The 22800-nt window shown below is 45.1% G+C and overlaps 1 pseudogene; it reads right to left on the bottom strand.

The window, feature by feature from the left end:
* Positions 1-22267, bottom strand: part of LOC115327463 — a 77701-nt pseudogene extending 55434 nt beyond the window's left edge.
* Positions 22268-22800: the final 533 nt, after the last annotated feature.

Raw genomic sequence — 22800 nt, 5'->3', positions numbered from 1 at the left:
ACCTGGCTGGCTCGGCGACAACACACGGCTTGCATAAGAGGCTGCCGGGTCACCGATGGGTACGAGGGGATCAGAAGTGAGCCCTCTCGTAGCCACTTCTGCCAACGTGATCAGCGACCGAAAATTGGGCTGGCCTGTCGACATGGCGTGAAAGGGCAGACAACAGTGCTAGCCAAACGTTCAACGAATGCCACGACCGCGATAAAGGAAGTCGTGGCCCCACGTTGGGTGCCAGAATATGTGGGATGGTCACAGGTGGTGGTAACCGAAGGGTTCAGCGGCGGTCTCTAATCGGGAGACGCCAAGCCTACTCCCACACTCCGCAGCTTTCTCTCGAGAACACCGCTACGGGCGGGTCCGAACGTCCGCCGCACAACTGATCGCTTCTCTAAAAAGGAGGAGCACGTACCACAATAGGACTGGGTCCAACGGTGTTTATTGGAACACCAAAAGACACACTGTCCCCAAAACCCCCGCGCCGACAAGGTCAGATGAAAGGCTCACCCTGTCGACACCGTCCCGAGAGCGCAGTCCGGAGCGGGCAAAGGAAGTCCTTCGCGACACATCCGATCTCTATCGCATCCGCGGGAGGAGTCCCCCACGTTCCCGAAGTCGGCAACGCGCGTCGACCTCCTCCCCCTGCAGGCGTCGTCCTCACCCAAAACAACCAGGTTCCCGGATGAGCGGGGGGACGGAAAAAGGTCCCCCCGGGAGAGAGTGAGGAGGAGAGCCCCCCAAGCCAGGCGGCTCTCCTACGCTTCCCGAACAGGTTAAAACTCACGGCAACCAGGCCGCGCGTCCCGAACCACGGCCGTTATACCGGCCATCGGGGAAGGGCGACCAACGGTCCCCACAAAGTCGGTGGCAAACATTTGAAGCCGATGTCTTGCAAGCCACTCAGAGTACTTTGACATTTTGCTAATATAAGTTATTGTTTGGGTCACTGAATGGGTGACAATGTGGAGGCGTCTCTTTCGAATGCCGATGGAAGGATGGATGTTATGTCTGTACCCTTTGTAGTGGGCGGTAGCTTGTGCCACCTCACCAAACTCTAAAAAAAAACAATTCTTCCCACCCTTTTAAGCCAATTTTCTCCCACTAACTATCACCAGGGACTATGGAGTACCACCAGGTTGACCTTTGGGGCATCGGAAGAAAAACAACTAAAAATATCACCCTCCACATCTTCCCCCCCACCGAGGGAGTCGCCAATTTCCCTCTATAGTCAAACCTGGTCGGCGTTACCCCAGCACCCAACCCACTGGGAGACAGGTTTGCGGCTTTGGGCCGGAGCCACGTGAAAGGGAGTACCGATTTTTCTCTGTCCCGGCTGTCCCCAGCTGTGCTAGTTAGTTGCACATCATTCAATTTTCCCAAGATAATTTCCACCAATCTTCTAATTGCCCCTTCGCAACTATAATACTTTTCTCTTCCATCCTTCCATTCTCAACCAGCAAAAACCAGGGCCCCGGGCAAATCCGTTACCCCACCAAAGAGGGCAGGGCGAGCCCAGTGCATTTCAAAAACAAAGTGCCCTAGTGTCTCACTCTCATTATGGCAGGCAGCAGGTAATGTGTCCTTCTCCTGAAATTTAGCACTCTACATCCTTGTCCTCAAAACTGCCATTCTCAGGAAACCCAATATTTTAGAAGCATTCCTTCAAGTTAGTTCAATATGAAGGTTCCATGAGAGGCTAGGAGTTAAATGGATTCCTAGATATTTATATGATTGTACCCTTTCAATATCTGTGTTGTTAATTTTATAAGTATGTTCGGTTATCTTCGTTTTTGTAGTGAAAGTCATGCATTTAGTTTTTTTATGTTAAAGGGCAACTCCGCTTCATTTTTGATATTTAGAAAACTATGTAGCCCTCTTCAGTATCATACACGAAGACCCCATGTCAAATATTACTATCTAATTCCGTCCATATATTTAATAAACTGGCTAGCAAACTTTCAAATCAGCCAAGTCGCTGAAATCTGCCAACTCCAGCGTGCGACGTGAGCCGCAATCGTCAGCGATGTCAATGCGACAGCGTTGGAGCAGCCAGCGTTGAGCCACTACGTCAGAGGCATGACTACATCATTCTCACTTTTTGTTTATTTTTACTTCTCAACGAAATTGAACGATGACGTCATGAGTTGGCAAGTTGCTCCTTCCGGTGTTGGCTGAACGGCGTCCACGTGATCACCGTAACACGGATGCGCTAGTTTGCGCTGCCCTGCACGCTTATCGGTCTGTTTCTCCACTCCCCCTCCCCCTCTCCCCCGGGCCATCACCGTCCACGACATGAGAAGCGACCTGCCTGCGCCGCGTGTCCTGTCGCTCGCTCCCTCCCGAACGTCAGAAGACAACGTGGTTCGACGTGACGTAGCCATGACTCTGACGGCACGAGACCAATGTTGCCTGACGCAACCGGAGTTTCGGTTTCGGTATCAGCTGATGTTTAAATTAAGATTACACAAATAATATTCCACATTTCGCGAATCCGAGGACGTGGAGCTATTTTGTAGTGCTTTGTAAAATGGAATCACATGTAAGCCTAAATTTTTTGGAATTGAGCGGAGTTGCCCTTTAATCAGCATTTGCCAATCAGAACACCACCTTGAAATTTTCTCGAGGTCAGCTTGAGGTACAGAGTTGTCTGAGGGAGAAGTTATGGTCTGATAGATGACGCAGTCATCTGCGAAGAGACGACTGGTAGAAAGAGTGTTGGCATGAATGTTGTTAATGAAAAGAAAAAAGAGTAAAGGCCCGAGGACGGAACCCTGAGGAACACTGGATTTAACCGAGATAGGAGGAGAAACAATGTTATCTATAACAACACACAGGGATCTATTTGAAAGAAAGTCTGAAATCCATTTAACGACGCTTGCTTCTATCTTTGCTTCTGTTAGTCATTTGTGGGGGACACGGCCGAAAGCTTTTGAAAAGTCAATAAATACTGCGTCAGTGCTGAGGGATGAGATAATTTTAGAATGAAGGTGAGTAACTAGTTAAAAAAGTTGGAGTTCACCGGAGCGTCCTCGTTAAAAACCATACTGATTTTGAAAAAGAAGATTGTTAGTGACTAGGTGATTCACTATCTGAGAATAAATAATGTGTTCAAGCAATTTACAAGATATGCAAGTTACAGTGATGTGAATGGCCTAACCCATTTTGGAGCACCTTTCGGAGCAGCCAAAACAGTGTTTTGGAGCAGCAAATGTGGCCTTTGGAGCATCCGAAACAGTGTTTTGGAGCAGTAAAAGTGGCTTTTGGAGCAGCCAAGACAGTGTTTCGGAGCAGCAAAAGTGGCTTTTGGAGCAGATATTCCTATAAAAATAAAAATAATTGTTTTAAGTGCTGTACAAATGAAGGGCACTTTGTGTTGTGACCTGTGTAGTGTTCTAACGTGACGTGTTGTGACGGAACTCGCTGCTTGTATTTTTACTGCTGAGACATCCCACAAGTGTACAGTGCTGTAGGCGTTGCCCAGCAATTCCGAAAAACCGCTTGCCACCGTTTTACTGGTTCCTGACGTATCAGATTTTCGTCAAAAGTAAGCAAGCGTAAAACAACGGATTGCAAGCGTCCCGGCTGGTGCCTCTGCCGTGCAATCAAGTTCGCAGACACGTGAGGGCAACTTCAGCAGGCTTGCAGTTGCGCGCGCTTCGTCGCGCGAGCGGAGACAACAGCTGTTCGATCAAAACCGAAACCATGTCACTCCGCTCCATCGCAAACTGATTCCCGAAATTGTATGCAAAATGTAACTGTCGAGCATACGACGAAAAAAAGTCCAGTGGCGCGTTATTGTGAGGCAGGCAAACAAGGTACAAGCTAAACACACAAAAAAAGCAAAAAGAACCAGAGCACATCGATGCAAGACATCGCAAGCCAGAGTCAAAAAGTTCTTGGATTGCTTTGGCTTTCTGCGACGACTGAACTCGAGACAAACAAGTGCGCTGTGCGGGTTCAGCGCAGACAATGCCTTCTTTGCTTTAGGTCACTTCTCTTCACCAACTTTCTTTTTCACGTACCGGGATCCCTATCGAAAGAAAGCCCACTGAGAGAAACCTAGGTAATTAATACTTCGACACAGCAGTCTTTGAGTTGAAGAAGGATTTTTGTAGTAAAGTATGATTTAAACAAGAACAGGAATGTTGATGAACATGCAGCGGTACTTAGTTTCATTTTATAGAAAGGGCCATATTTGCAGCGACGTGAGGACGGCAACACCCGACGTTGCGCGACCACGGTGACTAGAAGGCAGGGACCAAATATAGTTTTCCAACGGCTGTTGCTTTCAGGAGCGAGTGCTTCAGTTCACAAAAAAAAAGTTCCCGCCGCGCAAAAAAGCGGTTTCGTTTCACAGCATGATGGCAAGGCTAGTATCCAAAACGCTATAGCGTCGGATCCTCCGCACACATCTGTGTCTATCGTTAAAAATAATAATAAAAAAAAAAGCAAGACGAGACTGACGAGACGACGAGTGCGCGAAACGCCAGATGGCGGGAAAACCACGCAGGGCCGGAAGGACGATTGATGCAGGGTACTTCGTGTTGGTCCGCCGCTTGCGCCACATAACACACGCATGCTCAATTACGGTGCTCAGAATAGTTTCGGTTTTGAAAGGAGACCGAAATTGGTCTTTTGGCGCAGGCTTGGCGCAGATTACCCATATTTTGGCAAAATTTAGCAGGATGTAGCAGGGTTAGCCCCTTGGCGCAGTTTGGCGCAATCGGCACAGCAACCACATCACTGAAGTTAGCAAAATAGGAAATAATTAATGTCATTGCTCTTTGCATTTGGTCCTTAGTCATCTCAAATGGTTTCGTGCATCCTTCGTGATCTTACGAGCCTACTTACGAACCTGACTGCAGGCAGCAATTCAAATGGAACCGATCCAGTCCACAATTTGTGGTAAGTTTTTCATTTCAACCTCTCATTAACAGAGGACATTGGCAGTGTTTAGACTATAGGCAGTTATAGTCTAGAGCAGTGCTTCTTGTTCAGCTTTCCACAAACTTCCAGGGGTTTGTTGATCCTCCACCAGGGATGTGTCCCCACTTGAGCCCAGATGGGGATGTGCATGGTGATGCAGGCTGCTTCGAGGGAAGGAAGGCTAGAAACATGATTGAATTATTGGAGAAGTCCATGGTTGTGGGGATTGGGCAATGTAAATTTTGGGTTTTTACACATGTGAAGTCAAGGACAAGCTAGAGGAAGAGGCTTTCCGCCTGGCTCTGGGCTAATGTTGGCAACCAATTAAGAGTATAAAAGGTTCTTGATTGATTCCTAATTTTTTTTTTCTTCATAAATAGTGACAAAATTTTATTGAAAATTTGTATTTTGCACAAACATTAGAGAAAACATTCACTTGTCCTCCAGATGATGTTTGTTACTCGCACAATATATTCCTGGCCATCTGAAGTGTCCAATCAATAGTTCTCCAGCATGCCATATTGTTAAAAACATTCAGGAAGGATGAGAGCAACAAACATCTGGAGGACAACTGAATATTTCCTTTCATTTTCGTACAACTGCCAGTCTTCAACAAAGTGTTTGAGGCGTCAAAGAGCTGGTTGATCGGGTTTGGGGATTTGTGTGTTTTAAATCGTTCTCAAATATATGAACCAGGCTAGACGAACAGGTAGTCCTGAAGATGCGCCCACACTACCTTCGGCAGATTTTCATTTCTTTGAGAAACAAGTGCTTTTTCTTTCACCCAAGGGATCAGGAAGTCATGTCGATCAAGTATAATAAAATTTTAGGAGGTACCGCAGTTGGCACTTGACGGCAAGGCTTTTAAAGTACTCGATACTCGCTGTGCGTCCTCAAAAACAAGCAAAAACAATAGCCAACCAAAAGTAACTTAGTCCCCCAAAAGTTCCGCCATTATTTGTTTTTGTTTGCCTCCGCACAACCTGGATACATGGTACTTGGGCCACTTCCGGCCGCCTTGACAGGGAGCCGAGAACACTTCTGGTTCGGGTATTTTTGGCATGCTTTTAGAAAGCAGCATAAGTGCTATGTTTTGTTTGTTCCACAATTAAATTGGTCTTTCCTTATGGTTTCTGCATCCAGTGGCCTCTTAAAGTGCTGTAATGTTTTGTAATTGACTGGGAAACTTTGCTGTGGCAGATTTCTGCAAAATAAAAGGTGAAACAAGCCGCGACCCCGTGGTCGTCTAGCATAGGCAGCCTCTGTCACGCTCGCTTTGATTTAAAACTCGGCACTAGCATCGCTAATTTTGAAGTCAAAGATGCACACATCTGATTCTTTCGGACAGCAAAGAAAGTTATAGAACGAATCAGACTTGAATTCTTAGGTAAATAAAAGATTGTTTGAAATTTTAATAATAGGTGCCCAAACATAACTTTATATTTTAGCTTGAACCCAGGTTTTCATAACACATACCACTGACACAGACGAACTTGGTACTGCATAAAATATTTAATAATTCTAATAATAGTGTTTATCATTCCTATTTTAATCTCGGAACAGAACCCTTACTGACGTTAATTTTCGGGTGCATGCGAGCTTGTAAATAGGTGGTTTATGTGAAAGTCCCGAATGAATTTCAGAAAATAACCACGGACAAACAAAAAAAAGAAAATACATAAATTTTGAGAGTTTGTGTCAGCAGATAATTTCAGATATTTTCACATGGAACCAAACATGGGGTTCAGATCCATGTCAATTTCAAACATTACACTTTCAAAGTTCAAAATCCAGATTTTTATTCGCAGCATGCAATAAAGCGTCTGTTTGCGACATGATTAAAGCAAGACGCGGTGGCGCGACTAGGGTCAGCGGCACCCGGGCGGCGATTCGGCTGCGTTACCAACGAAATAACCTTTTAACGAGGAAAGTCGACGACCTAGAAAACAGAGGAAGGTGTAATACCTTAATTGTTCATGGAATAAAAGACTTAAAAGATGAAAGTACAACGAAGTTAAAAAAACTGATGCTTCAAAATATTTTCGAAGAGAAGCTATGTACTACCGTTTCCAGTGTGGAGCGGATCCATAGAATGGGGCAATCAAAAGATGGTAAATCAAGGCCCTTAATTCTGCATCTGTAAGATTTCATTGAAAAGCCAGATGTCCTCGTAATGCTTGAAAATTGAAGAGGTCGCAGGTGTTTATATCCGAGGACTTTTCACATAGGGTTCAGCTCATATGAAAAGAACTTTGGAATAGCATAAAACATTCTCGAAGGCCAGAAGACAAACTATCTTTACGTTGTGATAAATTAATAGTCAACAGCGAGGCATATGCCTGGGACGAACCAATGCACCAAGGAATGAAAATATCAAGCCTAGTTTCAACCCAATAGAGTGAATCACAGCTATTAGCACGGAAGCATGCTGTGACAACAGCATCTATGTCGAAACTTGAGGTACTGCTTATTGCCTATCGCAGCATTAAAACAAAATTGATCACTTCGCTGAACTTGTTGCTACGACGCAACCTAGCATTGTAATAGGCACTTAATCATGGCTAACCAAAGCGATAGCTAATGCAGAAATCTTTCCTTCTTACTCTAACTACTCTGTCTATCGAAAAGACAGAAGTACCCATGGGGGTGGTATTTTCTTACTACTAGCAAGCAATCTTCTGAGTTGGCAAATAAATGCTTCTTGTCCACTGTGTGAATTGGTTAGGTGTAAAATTTATCTAGATTCCACGAAAACCCCAGCTATCGGATCATAATATCAGCCTCTTAGCACAACCCACGAGTCATTGTTATTCCTATCTGAAGAGCTCTCTATCATTTCAAGTGACTATCTTGTACTTGGTGGTGACTTTAAGCTGCCTGATATAACATGGTGTGATAAGGAGATGCCAACTACCAGGCTTTTTTATATTATACAGAACATTTCCTCACTTTGTTTCAAGCTTCGGGTCGTTTCAAGCCTTGGGTTGTCCCAATATGTCGCTGAACCAACCAGCGTGAACCTCAAAAGAGCGAGCACACAGAACTCCTCTTTTGTGATTCCAGAACAGTTATTTCTGAAGTCACACACATTCCGGGGATTAGCGACCATGATATAGTTACTGCAAGTATACAGTGTAAGCATGCACTATCAGCACAACACCCTCCGTGCAGGGTTTATTTTTATGATCAGTGCAATTATGCTAGCCTTGCTAATAAACTTGTAACTTTTTTTGCCATTTTTGAAATGCAGAGCTATGAGATGAATATTGAAAACCTGTGGAACATTTTTAGAAATAAGAGTACTGCCTTAATCGACACCTACACACCAGACAAGCTAATCTCACCAATGAAGCAAACAAACCTTGAATAAATAAAGAGTTGCGGCAAATTTTGAGAAAAAAAGCGTACATACATTCCTTACCCAGTTACAAGGCCTCAGTAAACTCTACAAAAGTAAACTCAAATCAATTAAAAATGCTTTTCATAGCACTTTAAGCAATCACCTTAGAAGGAGCCCTAAAGAATTTTGAAAACTGTTAAAAAGCAACAAGCAGCTTGGCATCCCATCAAATCAGGAACTAGAAGAGACCACACACACAGACTAAAAGCAGCATGCTTTAGTCAATACTTTAAATCAGCTTTTTCTTCCCCCGGTAACTGCAGTTGACGTAACTTTGCCAAATGCAGTGAGTCAGTTGCCTGATATGCCGAAAATCGAATTCCACTCTGACGGCCTGGTTAAACTTATAAGCTCACTTAAACCTGATAAGTCTCCCGGTCCTGATGGTATTCCCAACACGGTTTTTAGAGAATGTGCTGGTGTACTCTCTCCGTTTTTGTATGTCCTATTTAACAAATCTCTATCAGATAGTCATTTTCCTTTTGACTGGAAGAAAGTTCTCATAGTCCCCTGTGCATAAAAGCGGCCCCAAAAACAAAGTTGAAAATTACAGGCCCATATCGCTGCTGCACGTCTTCTAAACGCATGGAACAGGTGATCTACACCAGTATTGCTCAACATTTACAGTCAAACCCTTTTTTTATTCCATCCCAACATGGGTTAAACCCAGGCTTGTCATGCACAACCCAGCTACCGAAACGTTATCATGATGTAGCACACAGATACGATAAAGGCCTTCCAAACAGACTGTATCTTTCTTGATTTCCGGAAAGCTTTTGATGTCGTACTACATTATTTATTTTGCATGAAATGAGGTCCCTAAAAATAGATGATAGAGTTCTTGGATGGCTAACAGATTATCAAAGCGGCAGGACTCAAGCAGTCTTAATTAATGGCAAATCACCTAATTTTACATCTGCCACTTCTGGTGTACCCCAGGGCTCTGTGTTGGGACTGCTTTTTTTTTTTTTATATTTATCAATGATATTATTCTGGACAAAACGCCAAAGGAAACAATCAGTTAGAACGAAGGGACAAAACCTGTCTGTGTTTTGTCCCTTCGTTATAGCTGACCATTTCCTTTTGCATTATGTACCAACTAGCTCAACTTCAGCCTGTTACTCTGTTCTAGACATTTTTTCTAGTACAGGCCTGTACGTTGACGACTGCATTATCGAGCAGTAAGTACTCTGAACATAACTGGCGTAGTGCTTGGGGGCAGATTTGAAGATTCCAGTGGTGGAATTGACAAATGGTGAATTGGAGCAGCTCTTGTAGCAGGGAGCAACGGATTTTGGAGCAGATTCCCACTTTTGGAGCAGACAATTTTGCATTTTCATTACAAAAATGTTTATACAATTTCTTTAAAAGCTAACCTGTGGATAAAACTTGAGTTGCTGGAGAGCTGGGAGACTATTTAAGGTATCATACTTACAGGGGACCAGGCCACTACAAATATTTATTTATTTATTTATTGAACAATCATACACTGGTAATTTTGCAGATGACTCAAATTGATTTATTAGGAGTACCAATGGTGTCTTCGGTTTGTGTTTGACGTAGAAATTATGTTCCGGCTACTTTGTACGGCTTGTATTGCGGCAACGTAATTGTCGCGAGTTCGACATCAAACGGACACTTTTGTGTTGAATGTGTCTCACGCTGAACTCGCTTGTACTCAACCTGCTACTGTTCATAGAGCAGCTAAGTAAAGCACACAGCTACTCTAACTGATCCGTGTAATCGATGTGAGCACCCTTCGCGCAAAAACCGATAACTCTTCGTTAGGCATGTGAAAATAATGAATTCTGGGTTGAAAGCAAATTCAAAGTGAATACCGTAAAATACCGAGAGATAGCCCACCTAACATCAAAAGGAAATTGGGTGAAACTAAAGAGCGGGCTAACATTCAGTGCGCAATCAAGAAAAGTTGAAAAAATTCTACTTTTAGATTACGTCAGCGGCGTCTTTCCGCGGAATAATGCCGCCAACGAAAGACGTGTCTGGATGCGCTCTGCTGAAAGATGTTTGTGGCACGTGCAGTAATGTGATTGGACTAAGCCGTTTTGGAGCACCTTCTGGAGCAGCCAAAACAGACTTTTAGAGCAGCAAAACTGGCTTTTGGAGCAGCTAAAACAGTGCTTCGGAGCAGCAAAAGTGGCTTTTAAAACAGATATTCTTAGAAAAAAAAAAAGGACGGAAGGCAGCAGTATCTTATCTGCATGTCTGGCTCCAACCGACATTTTCATTGCAAGTGCCTAAACATTGGCCCCTGACGTGTACAATATCTACCTGAAAAACAGCAAGAGGACGTTCAAGTGCTCCGATTGTAATAGAAGAAGCTGCATGTCGCCCAGCAATACCACTGTGAGTTCCAGAGAAACGGTTCTTGTGTCAGGGCCGCTGGATGAGCCAGCGAGTGAACTGGATGAAGACTTTGTCCCCCCGGGCTTCTACGCCTCATCGGAAGCCTGTCCAACAAGCTGGACGTTTAAAGGCAGAGGTCAAGTGCCTCGGAGCTGACAACAGCAGTCTTCGCTCCGAGATTCCACAACTTCGCAAAAACATAATGGAAAGGATGCCGCTTTCATCAGTTCCACCGACTTCGTACGCTACGGTTGTAGCTCAGTTAACCGAGGCTTCCATCCTCGCGCCGCCGTCAGTGTCACTGCCCTCCTCACAGAATGGGCCTTCCAACTCAGTGGCTTGTCTGACTCCCGCCAGCGTGAACCCGGAATCGCGGTCTGGAAATGCCGGGCACGGGAGTGTCAATGATGACGGTTTTACAACAGTGGGACCCCGACGAAGAACCAAGCGGTCACTTGGAACCGCCAGACCAAACAAGGTGACTGCTGTCCATCAACCGGAACGCCGTTTAGCGCTTTTTATATCTAGCAGTGACGGGCTGAACTTTTGCCGAATCGAAAATTCAGTGCTGAATCTTGAGATTTTTCGCCGAACTTTACTAAACATTCGGCAAACATTCGCAAAAATGCACTGTTACCAGACCTAAAAATTCATATATTGTTTTTTTCGTGCAAAAAAAGTTTTTAGATTCTTTTTTAATGCACATTGACACAGTTAAATAAGGTGATATTCTTCAAGCTAATTGTATCGGTGTCAGTTTTGTGTGTTTACTGGTAATTTTAAAGTGACTTTTTGCAGAAGTGGTGTGACAATCGGGTTCTGTAGTAGCGGTCGCAGTCGCAATACGCGAGTTTCAGTTTTGAGGCCTAATCGGTGCAAACCTGCAAGTGTGTATTGTTGGAATAAAGGCGGTAACATTGTGTTCTGACTTTCTCTGCGAGTCACCCTTTTGTGCGCTACAATAAATGCAACGGCTGCGGAGCGTTCACCAGAAGAGATAACAATTTTCTTGTAAATATGCATGTTTTTCGGTTTGAGTCACTTTACCTTTCCATAAAAGTGTGCGTCCAATATATGCAACGTCTTGTTTTTAACTTTTAAAATGACGATTTCTGGTGTTAGGACACACACGGTCGTTTAGGAAGATGGGAAGGTTTAAGCATGTTGGATGCGCAACATGGAACATGACAGTTCTGTATTTAATTTTATGCGGATAGATCAAAACAGCGAAATAATGCTAATTGAAAAGTCATATTATTTTGTTTTGGCACAGACCACTTGCGAGCCGAAAACAAGATTGCTATAATGGCGAGGAGTGCTTTAAAGTACTTGTCGGTGAATGTTGCAATACCTCGTTGCATCACTGGGAAGATCAAATTAAAATCACGTTACCCAAAATGTACCGCATAATTTGTTACTTGCGCAGTGGACTGCGTCATTTTTGCATCAATTTCTGGTGGATCTTCTGTTCTTCAGGCAGAAAATATTGAAGACAACCACACTTGCAAAGGCTGACAAACACACAGTTACCATGTCCCCTACTCCACACGTGGTCATAACCGCTGATAGTACTACACAATATGATGGTAACCGCACGATCGCACAACGTCTATTTGCAATCCATGGCCCCGTCGCGTTCTCACGTGTGTGCAGACGTTTGCCGAATTTTTGTTGAATCTTTACCGAACTTTTCTTCAAAAGTTCGGCAAGTGCCGAACTGTGCCGCATCTGAAGTTCGGCAGATTCGATCCATCACTAGTATCTAGGCTTCACCCTGACACGATGGTCATCAATGTTGACGTGCTAGTCAAGCACGTTTTGAACGGACAACCGGTTATTTGCTCAAAAATTATGGCAAAGTTTGGTACATACTCCCAATAATGATCAATAATAATAATAATCTTTATTTGCAAGAGTAATGTAACCCCGGGTGGCTTGCGAGGCGAAGACAGAAAGGAGAGTGCCCATACATTAGTGTGCCTGTCAGCCAACCACCTGGGGCATGAAATAACAAAACAAACAACAACAACAACAGAGAACGAATAAAAACTTTGTCAGGCTATGAGTCCGTCTTGTCAGGGTATGAGTCCGTCAAACTTGTCAAACTTTTCAGGCTATGAGTTCGTCTTCAATGTAATCAACAATTCTGAAGTGTGGCTGGAGGGCAGCATCTTTTTTGGATGACTCAACAGCTCTCCTGTTCAGTGTGTCAATCCAGTAGATAACGTAGATGGCGAACAAGGTTAAATTGTTTTATCAAAACGTACGGGGCCTACGTACAAAGGCTGACGAGTTCATGTCGAATTTAATTGTTTCCAATCACGATATCATTTGTCTTTCTGAAACTTAGCTCTGTAATGGAATTCCAAATGAACATTATTTTAGCCCTAAGTACAATATACAGGGTGTTTCACGAAAGGTAAGCAAATTCAATATTGTGAAAACTATGCATCGCAACAAAAAAAAAGGGGTTGTGTCATGTTTAAGGGCATGGTTTCAATTTTCAAATTGTTCACCATCATCAAAAAACCCTAAATCAGCAAATTGCAGAACGATAGAAGGCACACGCAGCATTTTACGGCTTTCTGAAAAACCACACAAATTCGACGGGCTTTTAAGTTTCGGTTGCAATCAGAGTGCACCTCGGCCCCGACGGCACCGCGCCCTGTGAAGAAATAGTGCAATTAGCCTCTGCTGCGATGGGCGAGGACAGTGCAGTAGAGTCTTGATTGCACTATTTCTCCACTTCGGTTAACTCAAATTATTGCACCCTTCTGCCTCCCCTGCCATCCGGAACCGCCGTGCACAATTCCACGGTGCTTCATGGCGACGCGAGTGTCCGTTCATACAAGATAGGCGACTTCAGGGCCGCGCTAGAACGTCTCGGTGTGATTAGGCACATCGAGGCACTCACGTTCCTACCAAATAGACCATTTCTGGATGATGACCCTCAAGACGGAGGACGCCAAGATGCGCGCGGTCGCCACCAGGGTAAAGAGCAAGCATTGCACCATCGTGGACCCAGACAACGCAGACATCCGCACGAAGCCGCATAGGCTCCCTTCCCAAGTACCGGAGCAAGCCGATGGGAAGCCCCACGAGCCCACCGGGAAGGTTCAAGACTTCGCGCGTGAAAAGTGGAAAGCTTCACCGGCACCCAGTCGACGACCGGGCTGGTGCAGCTAAGCATAAAGGAGGGCGTCCTCTTAGAACGTCTCCCGCACCAGTTGAGTATTGCTGGTGGCAACGTTCTGGTCATGGTTCCAGGACGTGCACCTTCGTGTCTACGCCGCAAAGATAAGAGACACATCCAACGGGAGTGTAGGGTACCGCGGTGCAACGAGTGACATCGCTTCGGACACAAGTGGAACAAGTGTGCTCGGACCCACGCGGCAGTGACGCGGGAAGCAGTGGCGGACGGCGACAGTGTCCTCAGCATGGACGAGGAAGAGGCAGAAGAGGCCGCACGGGACGTCCAGACAGGTTTCTGCTACAGCCAGTGCAAAACAGGTGCCGGTCACTGTACCAGAAAGAGTGCACCCTACACAGTTGCAGCCCAAAAGGAACGCCGCGAAACCTGACCCTCCGGAAGCATCAGGCAGCAGTCCTATCGTCTCGATTGACGTCAAAGTGTCTATATTAAAAGACGTCGAGACCAGCCAAGCTCCAGAGCCAAAAGACAGAAGCCAGGCCAGCTTGAGCGAAGACCACTCGGAAATGAAAGACGAAAGTAAATCCTTGGAGCGGCCAAGGGATGCATCAGCGTGCTCCAAGTTCAAGTAAGACAAGAACAGCGTACGGAAGGAGCGCTTCAACCCGAAGTTGCACATCTGAACGAAAGAGTGACACCGGACATTCCCTCTGCAGGTCGGTTCTTTTTCATTTTCCTCTCGTCTTCCTGCTCATCTCTCGACATTGTTTCAAAGCGTAACTTTGACCACAACCCCTTTTCCAGGAAATGCGACCGCTCAAGTTTGCAACGCTTAATTGTGTCAGTGGCTAGAAGGAGAAAGCAATAGGTGTTAGAGACGCTTTCGCAATTGAGAGTGGAGCGCTTCAACCCGAAGTTGCGCATCTGAACGAAAGAGTGACACCGGACATTCCCTCTGCAGGTCGGTTCTTTTTTATTTGCCTCTCGGCTCCCTGCTCATCTCTCGACATTGTTTCAAAGCGTAACTTTGCCCACAACCCCTTTTCCATGAAATGCGACCGCTCAAGTGTGCAACGCTTAATTGTGTCAGTCTTGTGGCTAGAAGAAGAAAGCAATGGGTGTTAGAGACGCTTTCGCAATTGAGGGTGGATGTCGCTTTTTTGCGAGAGACCAAGATTGCCACAGACGGCCAAGTGGAGGGGATGACGCACTCTTTTGATCGTCACTTCGTCGTCTTCCTGATGAGGGCAATTGGGCAGAGCGGGGGAACGGCAATACAGTCAAACCCGTTTATAACGAACAGCAGGAAACGCTACGATCAGTTCGATATAGCAAGTAGTTCGATATAGCAAAAACCGTTTACAACGAATATCCAGGATGCGTTCGTTGTAAGGCGAGAGCTTGTCTCTCTTTCTCATTTCCTCACTTCCGCCTTGCAACAATGCGCTGTAAAGTTTTTCATTTTTTTTTTTGCATGTGTGCAGTTTTGTTTTTAATTTTTTGCTTATCTTCCCTTCTGAATCGCTTCGCTTCGTGAGCAAACGCTTTGGGATGAAAATACTATGTTTTCTTTTTCTGTGCATGTGTGCAGTGTATTTTTTTAGCCTCCTTTCCTTCTGCATCGGTTTTCTTCGCAACTTGAGCTTTTGGAATTATCTTTCTTTCCTAATCTTTTTTTTTGTGGGAAGGGACAGGCTAAAAGACGATCGTCAGCGCGTTTTTGGAAGCCTTCCCAGGGGAAAAAGTTTGATATAGCCAATATATTGTTCGTTATAAAAAGTACTTTTTACATGCATTTTTATTTCAATTTTCCGCGAGTTCGATATCAACAATAATTCGCTGTACGTGGGTTCGTTCTAAATGGGTTTCACTGTAATGATCTGCGGGAGGGGCATAGCAGTCTGCCCCGAGTGGAAAGGGGATAGACACGGGCAGGTATATGTTGTGGAAGTGCTGCACTGTGAACAGCTTCCCAAACTTGTATATGTGTACGCACCGATACTCTGTTCACTTTTTAAGGCCCCCCAACGTACACTTTGCACTTTCCACTTTTTCCCGACTCCTCCTTTCCTATATCCTCTTTACTCTTTATCTTCCCTGACCAACACCTCCTAGAAATAAGGCCATAGCGCTCTTCTCGTGACGTCGCAAAGGAAGGCCATCAGGGGCGCGCGTCGAAGCGAAGGCAACGCGTGTGGATCGACCGTCGTAACACGCTTTTCATCACATACGCACGTCTTATTAGCTAAAATGAAAGCTGCACATTGCAACGGGTTTAAGAAACACTCTATTACACGGGCAAAACATTACACCACTAAATAATCTATACGAAATGGCACGAGGTATGCATAGAAGACGTCTATAGAAAAATGTGATTGTTTTAAGCAGAAAATATTGAGTCACGCAATTATTGCTGTAGGAATGCATATTTTAAACAGAAATATTTCGACAAAAGGGCAAGACACGCAGTGATTGGACACAGCAACACAGATCAGTTAAAAATCAGGTAGACGTAGCCAACACGGACACGGCTCGACAAGTGTCACTTACGATCATGTAAGCGATGTTATCGCGTGCAGTCACTAAATTAAAATTAATGTAATTTCGATCAAATGACAATATGGGGCCGACAAATCATCTTGCGATGCTCGTATAATCACTCAAAACAGAGAGCTGATTAAATCCCGTATTATTTAATTACAATATATTAACTTTTCCATGTGGCAGGGGTACTAAACTTACTATTTACAGTCAACTAATTTACTTTTCCCTATGGGCTCGAGCTGCCTAAGAACAAAATATGACCTATTTTGTTTACAATAATACTATTACCTTAATACAGTTAAGATTCTAGTATAAATGCGGTAAAGGCAACAAATTAACATTAGTATAAATAAACACATAAGCAGAAACAACGCACTTTCAATAATCACACCAAACTTGTTATTTACCTTCAGTAAAAACTAGAATATTACCACGCATATTTACAAATGTAGACGCAATAGCAAACGGATAACGACGAAGAACAAAATTCCATTCTATCACGAGATTTTTTAGAAAAAATCGACTGCAGCACTTTACTTGCGTCTTACATGACCAAGAAAGGCCGTAAATAAGTTGTTTCTCACCTGTCGATCGTATCCATACGTCCCACAAGATCCATCACGAAAACATTTGAACACAAACTTCAAGAAGTCTCTCTCTGTCAAGAGAGACGTCATCGACCAGTGTCATCGCATGGCCTCCGAGATCTCGCGCACTTCGGGATTTCGGAGGCCATGGTCATCGTTGACTAGTTGCCATACACGTCACTTGAACCGTAGCAGGAATTGTTTCGCGAATCTACGTAAATGCCGTAGTATCTCAAGCTGTCAACAACAGCTTTTTCGCCCGGGGACCTCCAACGCTCTGTTGGAAATAAAATTTAATTGAATTGAATTGAATCAAGCGAACACAAAAAAAAACTACCCGAGACTGCGGTGACGACAAAAAAACGACAGGTAGGAGGATCAAGAGAACCACGCACACACACGAGAGCAACAGCAGCAGTGTGGGACGAGAAGCTTAACATTGTCGACCCATCTCTTGCTCGTGTGCACTCCCTGCGGCAATGACTGGATTTTTTTTCGGTTTATCCCATCTGAAATGTCTCAGCGTTCCTTTTCAGACAGTCAGCAGCACACACACAACGTAAATTTACCAGAACTGGAGCCTGTACGAGGGAAGAAGATGTCACATTGGAATTTCGGAGCCGTTTGATTCAAAAGGTGTGGGGAGCTGCAAGACTGCACATAGTTCCACGGTTACGGGGATAATCATTAATATAAATTTGGTACTTTCAACCTTGGTAACGCATTGCATATTACGTTTATATTATACACGAACTCATCTCTGTTACGTCACGGCGCGGTGGTGGCGCGTCGGACGCACTTCCGGTCTGGGGCTGTGGGCGGAAGTGCCCATTTGAGACGTGTATTCCGGCCTGCGTTGTTTTTTAAAGGAACCAGACAAAAACCTGCCTTTTCGTCAAAATGCTGCGACTGGGGCTGTACCAAGAAAGTCGAGAAAGGTTTGAAGGTCAGTTTTCATGCGCTCTGTTCGTCCGAGAACGCGGATATGTGCCGTGAAAAGGGAAAGCCAGATGCCGTCGGACCACGATTGCTTGGGCGGGTAGCATTTTGGGTTCAATTCACGGATACTGCTGGCCATCAAATTTATTTGTTTTGTTCCAAAATGAACGCCGGAATACCGTCAAGTTGTACGGACCACCTGCGGACTACGTTCAGTGCGTCTTCAAGTTCAAACGGTCGCCTGATCGTTCGAACTGTCGTCTGCTCTTTCAAACGTTTCTGCTTGTCGTCTGCTCTTTTAGAGGACACCGGCCCGTAGACCAAACGTGGGCCCGGTACTTGCGATAAGAATTAAGTGCAGGCCTTCGAAACACTTAAGTTTGAAGGTTGGTAAGCAGGCTCGACGTAAACAGTAGATACAAGGAGATGTTGATCATTGTTACCAGTGGCCATCACCGACTTGTTATGCCTGATTCGCTTGGTTAGATTCTGCTTGCGATTTTCAGTATCGACGTCGACCATCTCAGCTACGGTTCACGCTTTTGTAGTCCGAGCGACGTCGCTACTGAAAATTGCGAGCGAAATATCATCATGTGAATCAGGCTTTAGCGTACGTTCTGCGGCGTCCATGCGGAATGAATCGCCGCATGTCAGATTATTCACGCGAAGTTTTGCGGTGTAATGAGCCTCGTTAATTTCGCTGACGCTGCTCAAGTAGTCAGACATCGTTAGGAGGACGTAGAATCAACAGTTCCAACGCGAAAAAGAGCGCGGGGACTCACACCGGCGCCGACAACATCGCATTTCAATGATTTGTTTATGGGCGACGGCGAGCTTTTTGCCCACACCCCCATCGCGCATGCGCGGCGCCGGTGGCGTCCGCTAGGGGCGCTCCGGGCGCTCTGGTTTGTTTGTAAACATGAGTTGGTGTATATATATAATAAATTGTACAAGACCACTTTTAAAACATATATTAATGTCGGATAAACGCGCACGAATACCACCGCGCCGCTCGAGAAGACACATTTTTTTCATGTCGATATGTGTCGATAGCAGATATTTTCTCATGCAGTTGCGCCATGGCCTTCCGTCCTCCAACATTGTGACGTAACCACTTGAAACGCTACGGCCTTATTTTTAGAAGGTGTTACCCTGACGCGGTTCCCCTCGCAGTTAAGAAGAGGAGGACCAGTGATGTGATTGGCCTAAGCAGCACCTTTTCAAGCAGCCAAAACAGTGTTTTGGAGCAGGAAATGTGGCTTTTGGGGCAGCCAAGACAGTGTTTAGGAGCAGCAAAAGTGGTTTTCAGAACAAATATTCTTAAAAAAATTTTAAATATTTGTTTTAAGTGCTGCACAAGCGAAGGGCACTTTGTGTTGTGTTGTGTTCTGATGTGACGGAACTCGCTACTCGTGTTTTTAGTGCGGAGACATCCCACAAGTGTAAAGTGCATTAGGCGTTGCCGAGCAGTTCTGAAAAATCGCTTGCCACCGTTTGACCGGTTCCGGATGTGCCAGATTTTTGTCAAAAATAAGCAAACGCAAAACAATAAATTGCAAGCGTCCCGACTGGTGCCTCTGTCGTGCAATCGTGTTCGCAAGCACGTGAGGGCAACTTTGGCAGGCTTGCAGTTGCGCATGCTTCACCGCGTGAGCATAGACAACGGCTGTTCGATCGAAACCAAAACCATGCCACTCCACTCCGTCGCCGACTGATTTCCAAAATTGTGTGCAAAATGTAACAGTCGAGCATATGACAAAAAACAGTCCAGCGGCGCGTGCTTGCCAGGCCGGCAAACAAGGTACAAGCTAAACACACACACACACAAAAAAAAAGAATCAGCTTTTACAAAAAATAATAATGATTTTCTACTAAGTTTCTCATATATTCTATATGAATACATTAGAAACTCAACTGAAACTCATTGATCCTTTTTGTAAGGGCAAGTGCATTGATGCAAGACATCGCGAGCCAGGGTCAAGAAGTTCTTGGAGCACTTCGTGCAACGACTGAACTTGAGACAAACAGCGTACTGTGCGGGTTCAGCGTGAAGACGTTGCCTTCTTTGGTCTAGCTCATTCCTTTTCCCCAACTTTCTTTCGAGGCAGATTTTTTTACGTACCGGGGTTCCTCTCGAAAGAAAGCCCACCGAGAGAAACCTAGGTAATCAATACTTCGACACAGGAGTCCGAGTTAAAGAGGGATTTTTGTAGTAACGTATGGTTTAAACATGGACAGGAATGTTGATGAACATGCGGTGGTCGTTAATTTCATTTTAGAAAGCACCATATCTGCAGCGATGTGGGGACGGCAACACCCGACGTCACCCGACCACGGTGACTGGAAGGCAGGGACCAAATATAGTTTTCCCACGGCCATTGCTTTCAGAAGCGAGGGCCTTCAGCTCACAAAATAACTCCCGCTGCACAAAAATATGGTTTCGTTTCACAGCATGACTGGTACCCGGCACGCTACTGTCGGAGCGTTTACACACGCCTGCGTCTATCGTTCAAAATATTTTAGAAAAATACACGAGACAAGACTTACGAGACGACAAGAGCGCAAAACACGAGATGGCGGGAAAATCATGCAAGACCGGATGGACGATTGACGCAGGGTACTTAGTGTCAGGCGGTCGCCCCACAAAACATACACATACTCAAATTACGGTACTGATTTTAGTTTCGGTTTTGAAAGGAGACCGAAATTGGCTTTTTGGCACAGGCTTGGTGCAGATTACCGACATTTCGGCAAACTGTAGCAGGATGTAACAGGGTTAGCCACTTGGCGCAGTTTCGCGCAATTGGCGCAGCAATCACATCACTGGAGGACACTAAGATAATAATCTTTCCTACAGAAAACAGGCTGTACGTCCACAAGGAGGGCATCACGCGACTTTTCTGATGCCCAGCCATAAAAGTTCAAATGATTTTGCTTTTAACTCTTGTGTAACAATCATGCCGTACCCAAGACTCAAGTAAGGATTGACATTAGAAATAACAACAAACAGAAAATATCAATCACTGGCAAAACATTCGAAGTTACAGTTTTGATGAATAAACATTGAACCAAAGCATCCAAAGTAACCCTGAGACGTAGGAACAAGAAAAAAACAGACAGCACAATGAAGTTTGTCTTTTTATTGTTCCTAGCTCTCAGGGTTACTGTGGATGTCATTCACCAGCTCACCTGCTTTTTTTTTTATCTTTCTGGATCAAAGCATTCGTCGACTTTGAAGAATGCACGAATTCACAGTTCCGACGGTTCCGTGAAAACCATTAACCCGCACCTCATGGCGTCATATTTATTATGTGTAGACAGCACCAAACACCAGTTCTATTCTTATGCCTTTGAAAAAAATATTTTTATCCATCTAGGTAGATAAATTCTATAATTCTATGTCTGAGTATACGTCTATGACAGCGGGGTGCATCGCTGGTGATGCAGATTTATGCAACTGGCCACTTGCACGTCATTCTTTGTGGTTCAAGTTAACTTTATTTAGTTGTTGTTTTTTTCACTTAAAAGAGCCTCGGTAGACCTTCAACAGATCGGGTAAAGACATAGAACAATGCTGATTGAAGCGCGAAGAGGGTAGGACGGGGGCCGCGAGGACGGGGGTTTTGGCACGGGGGGAATACGGGACGGGGTAATTGAACGCAGCGTTTTCGAAACATGGGAATAATGACGCGGGGGTTTTGCGACGGGGACCCTGCACGCGAGACAATCGTGCTACACCCGTTATAATGTACGCTCTGTGCTGTCTACTCCTTCCTGTGTTCGTCCATTGCGATAATTTTGTGCACTATGCTTTTGTTTGTACGAGAACTCGTGCGTCGGACGCATTTTCCAAAGCCACACGCTCGTACCCGTGCCTTTGCCTGCACTGCGGATGTTTGGGAGATGGAGTATAAGGGCAACCGAAGGTAGGGTGACAACATAAACCCCGCGTTTACCTTCGTGCCTCTCCACGCAGGGGTCTTGCGACTGCCCTGCAGACTCGCCGGGAGCTCTTGAGTAGTTGAACACGGTGGGCACGAAGTCAGGGCGGTCCTTGAAGTTCGATGGCCGCCCTAGAATTCAGCGCTACGTTATAATCGAGCAAAGCTCGCCAGAAGATTATTAAGTCGCACCTGTGATAAAGTGCGCGCTGCAGATCTGGCTATCCGGGCTTGGCTCCCACAGCGAACCGTCAGGGTGCACTTTCCTCACTGCAGCTACCCATGCGGCTCTCTTCTCGGGATACATGAGTTTCGACGGAAATCTGAACAAATTCGCGGTGACTTTGCGTGAAAGATAATTTGTGCAATCACAGACGACACAAGAAGCTGACATTATCGGTTGTCACTGTCACAAAATTCCGTCAAACGCCGCGGTGGCGGCCATTAGAAAACCGCTTACGTTGCCAGCATCAGTTTTGCAGCGAAGAAGTTGCTGCCATATACGGCGGACTGAGTGTTACTTTTTTTCGTTTAGGAAACAGAATCTAGCGTTGTGTTACATAAGTCCTCCTACATAAAAACAACGAAATTTAATAATTATATTTGTCTTGTTTACTAGGTTCGAAACCATAAAAACTGGCTTTTTACAACACATTGCTTCCGCCATTTCGAAGTACCTCGCTGACCTGGTTTCGCTTTCGGACACCGCGATCCCCGTGAGCCCAGCACAAACCGTGAACGCTCCAGCTCTTGTTGCAGAGAGCAGGGTAAAATACAACCACACGGCCCACCGAAGCAAACGCACTGTTATCGTAAATCTTGGCTTGTGACTGCGCCTTTGTAGATCATCTTATTCGTTTTACTGGAGAGACGCAAACGACGGGCAACAAAATCGTCTGCATATTCCGCTTACCTCGCAAAAGCACTTCCCCACTCACCTTGCGAAAA

Source organism: Ixodes scapularis, unplaced genomic scaffold (genome assembly GCF_016920785.2).
Source record: "Ixodes scapularis isolate PalLabHiFi unplaced genomic scaffold, ASM1692078v2 PGA_scaffold6__148_contigs__length_123643588, whole genome shotgun sequence".
NCBI lineage: Eukaryota > Metazoa > Arthropoda > Arachnida > Ixodida > Ixodidae > Ixodes > Ixodes scapularis.
Note: the sequence above shows the minus strand (reverse complement) of the source record. Positions and strands in the feature narration are given on the sequence as shown.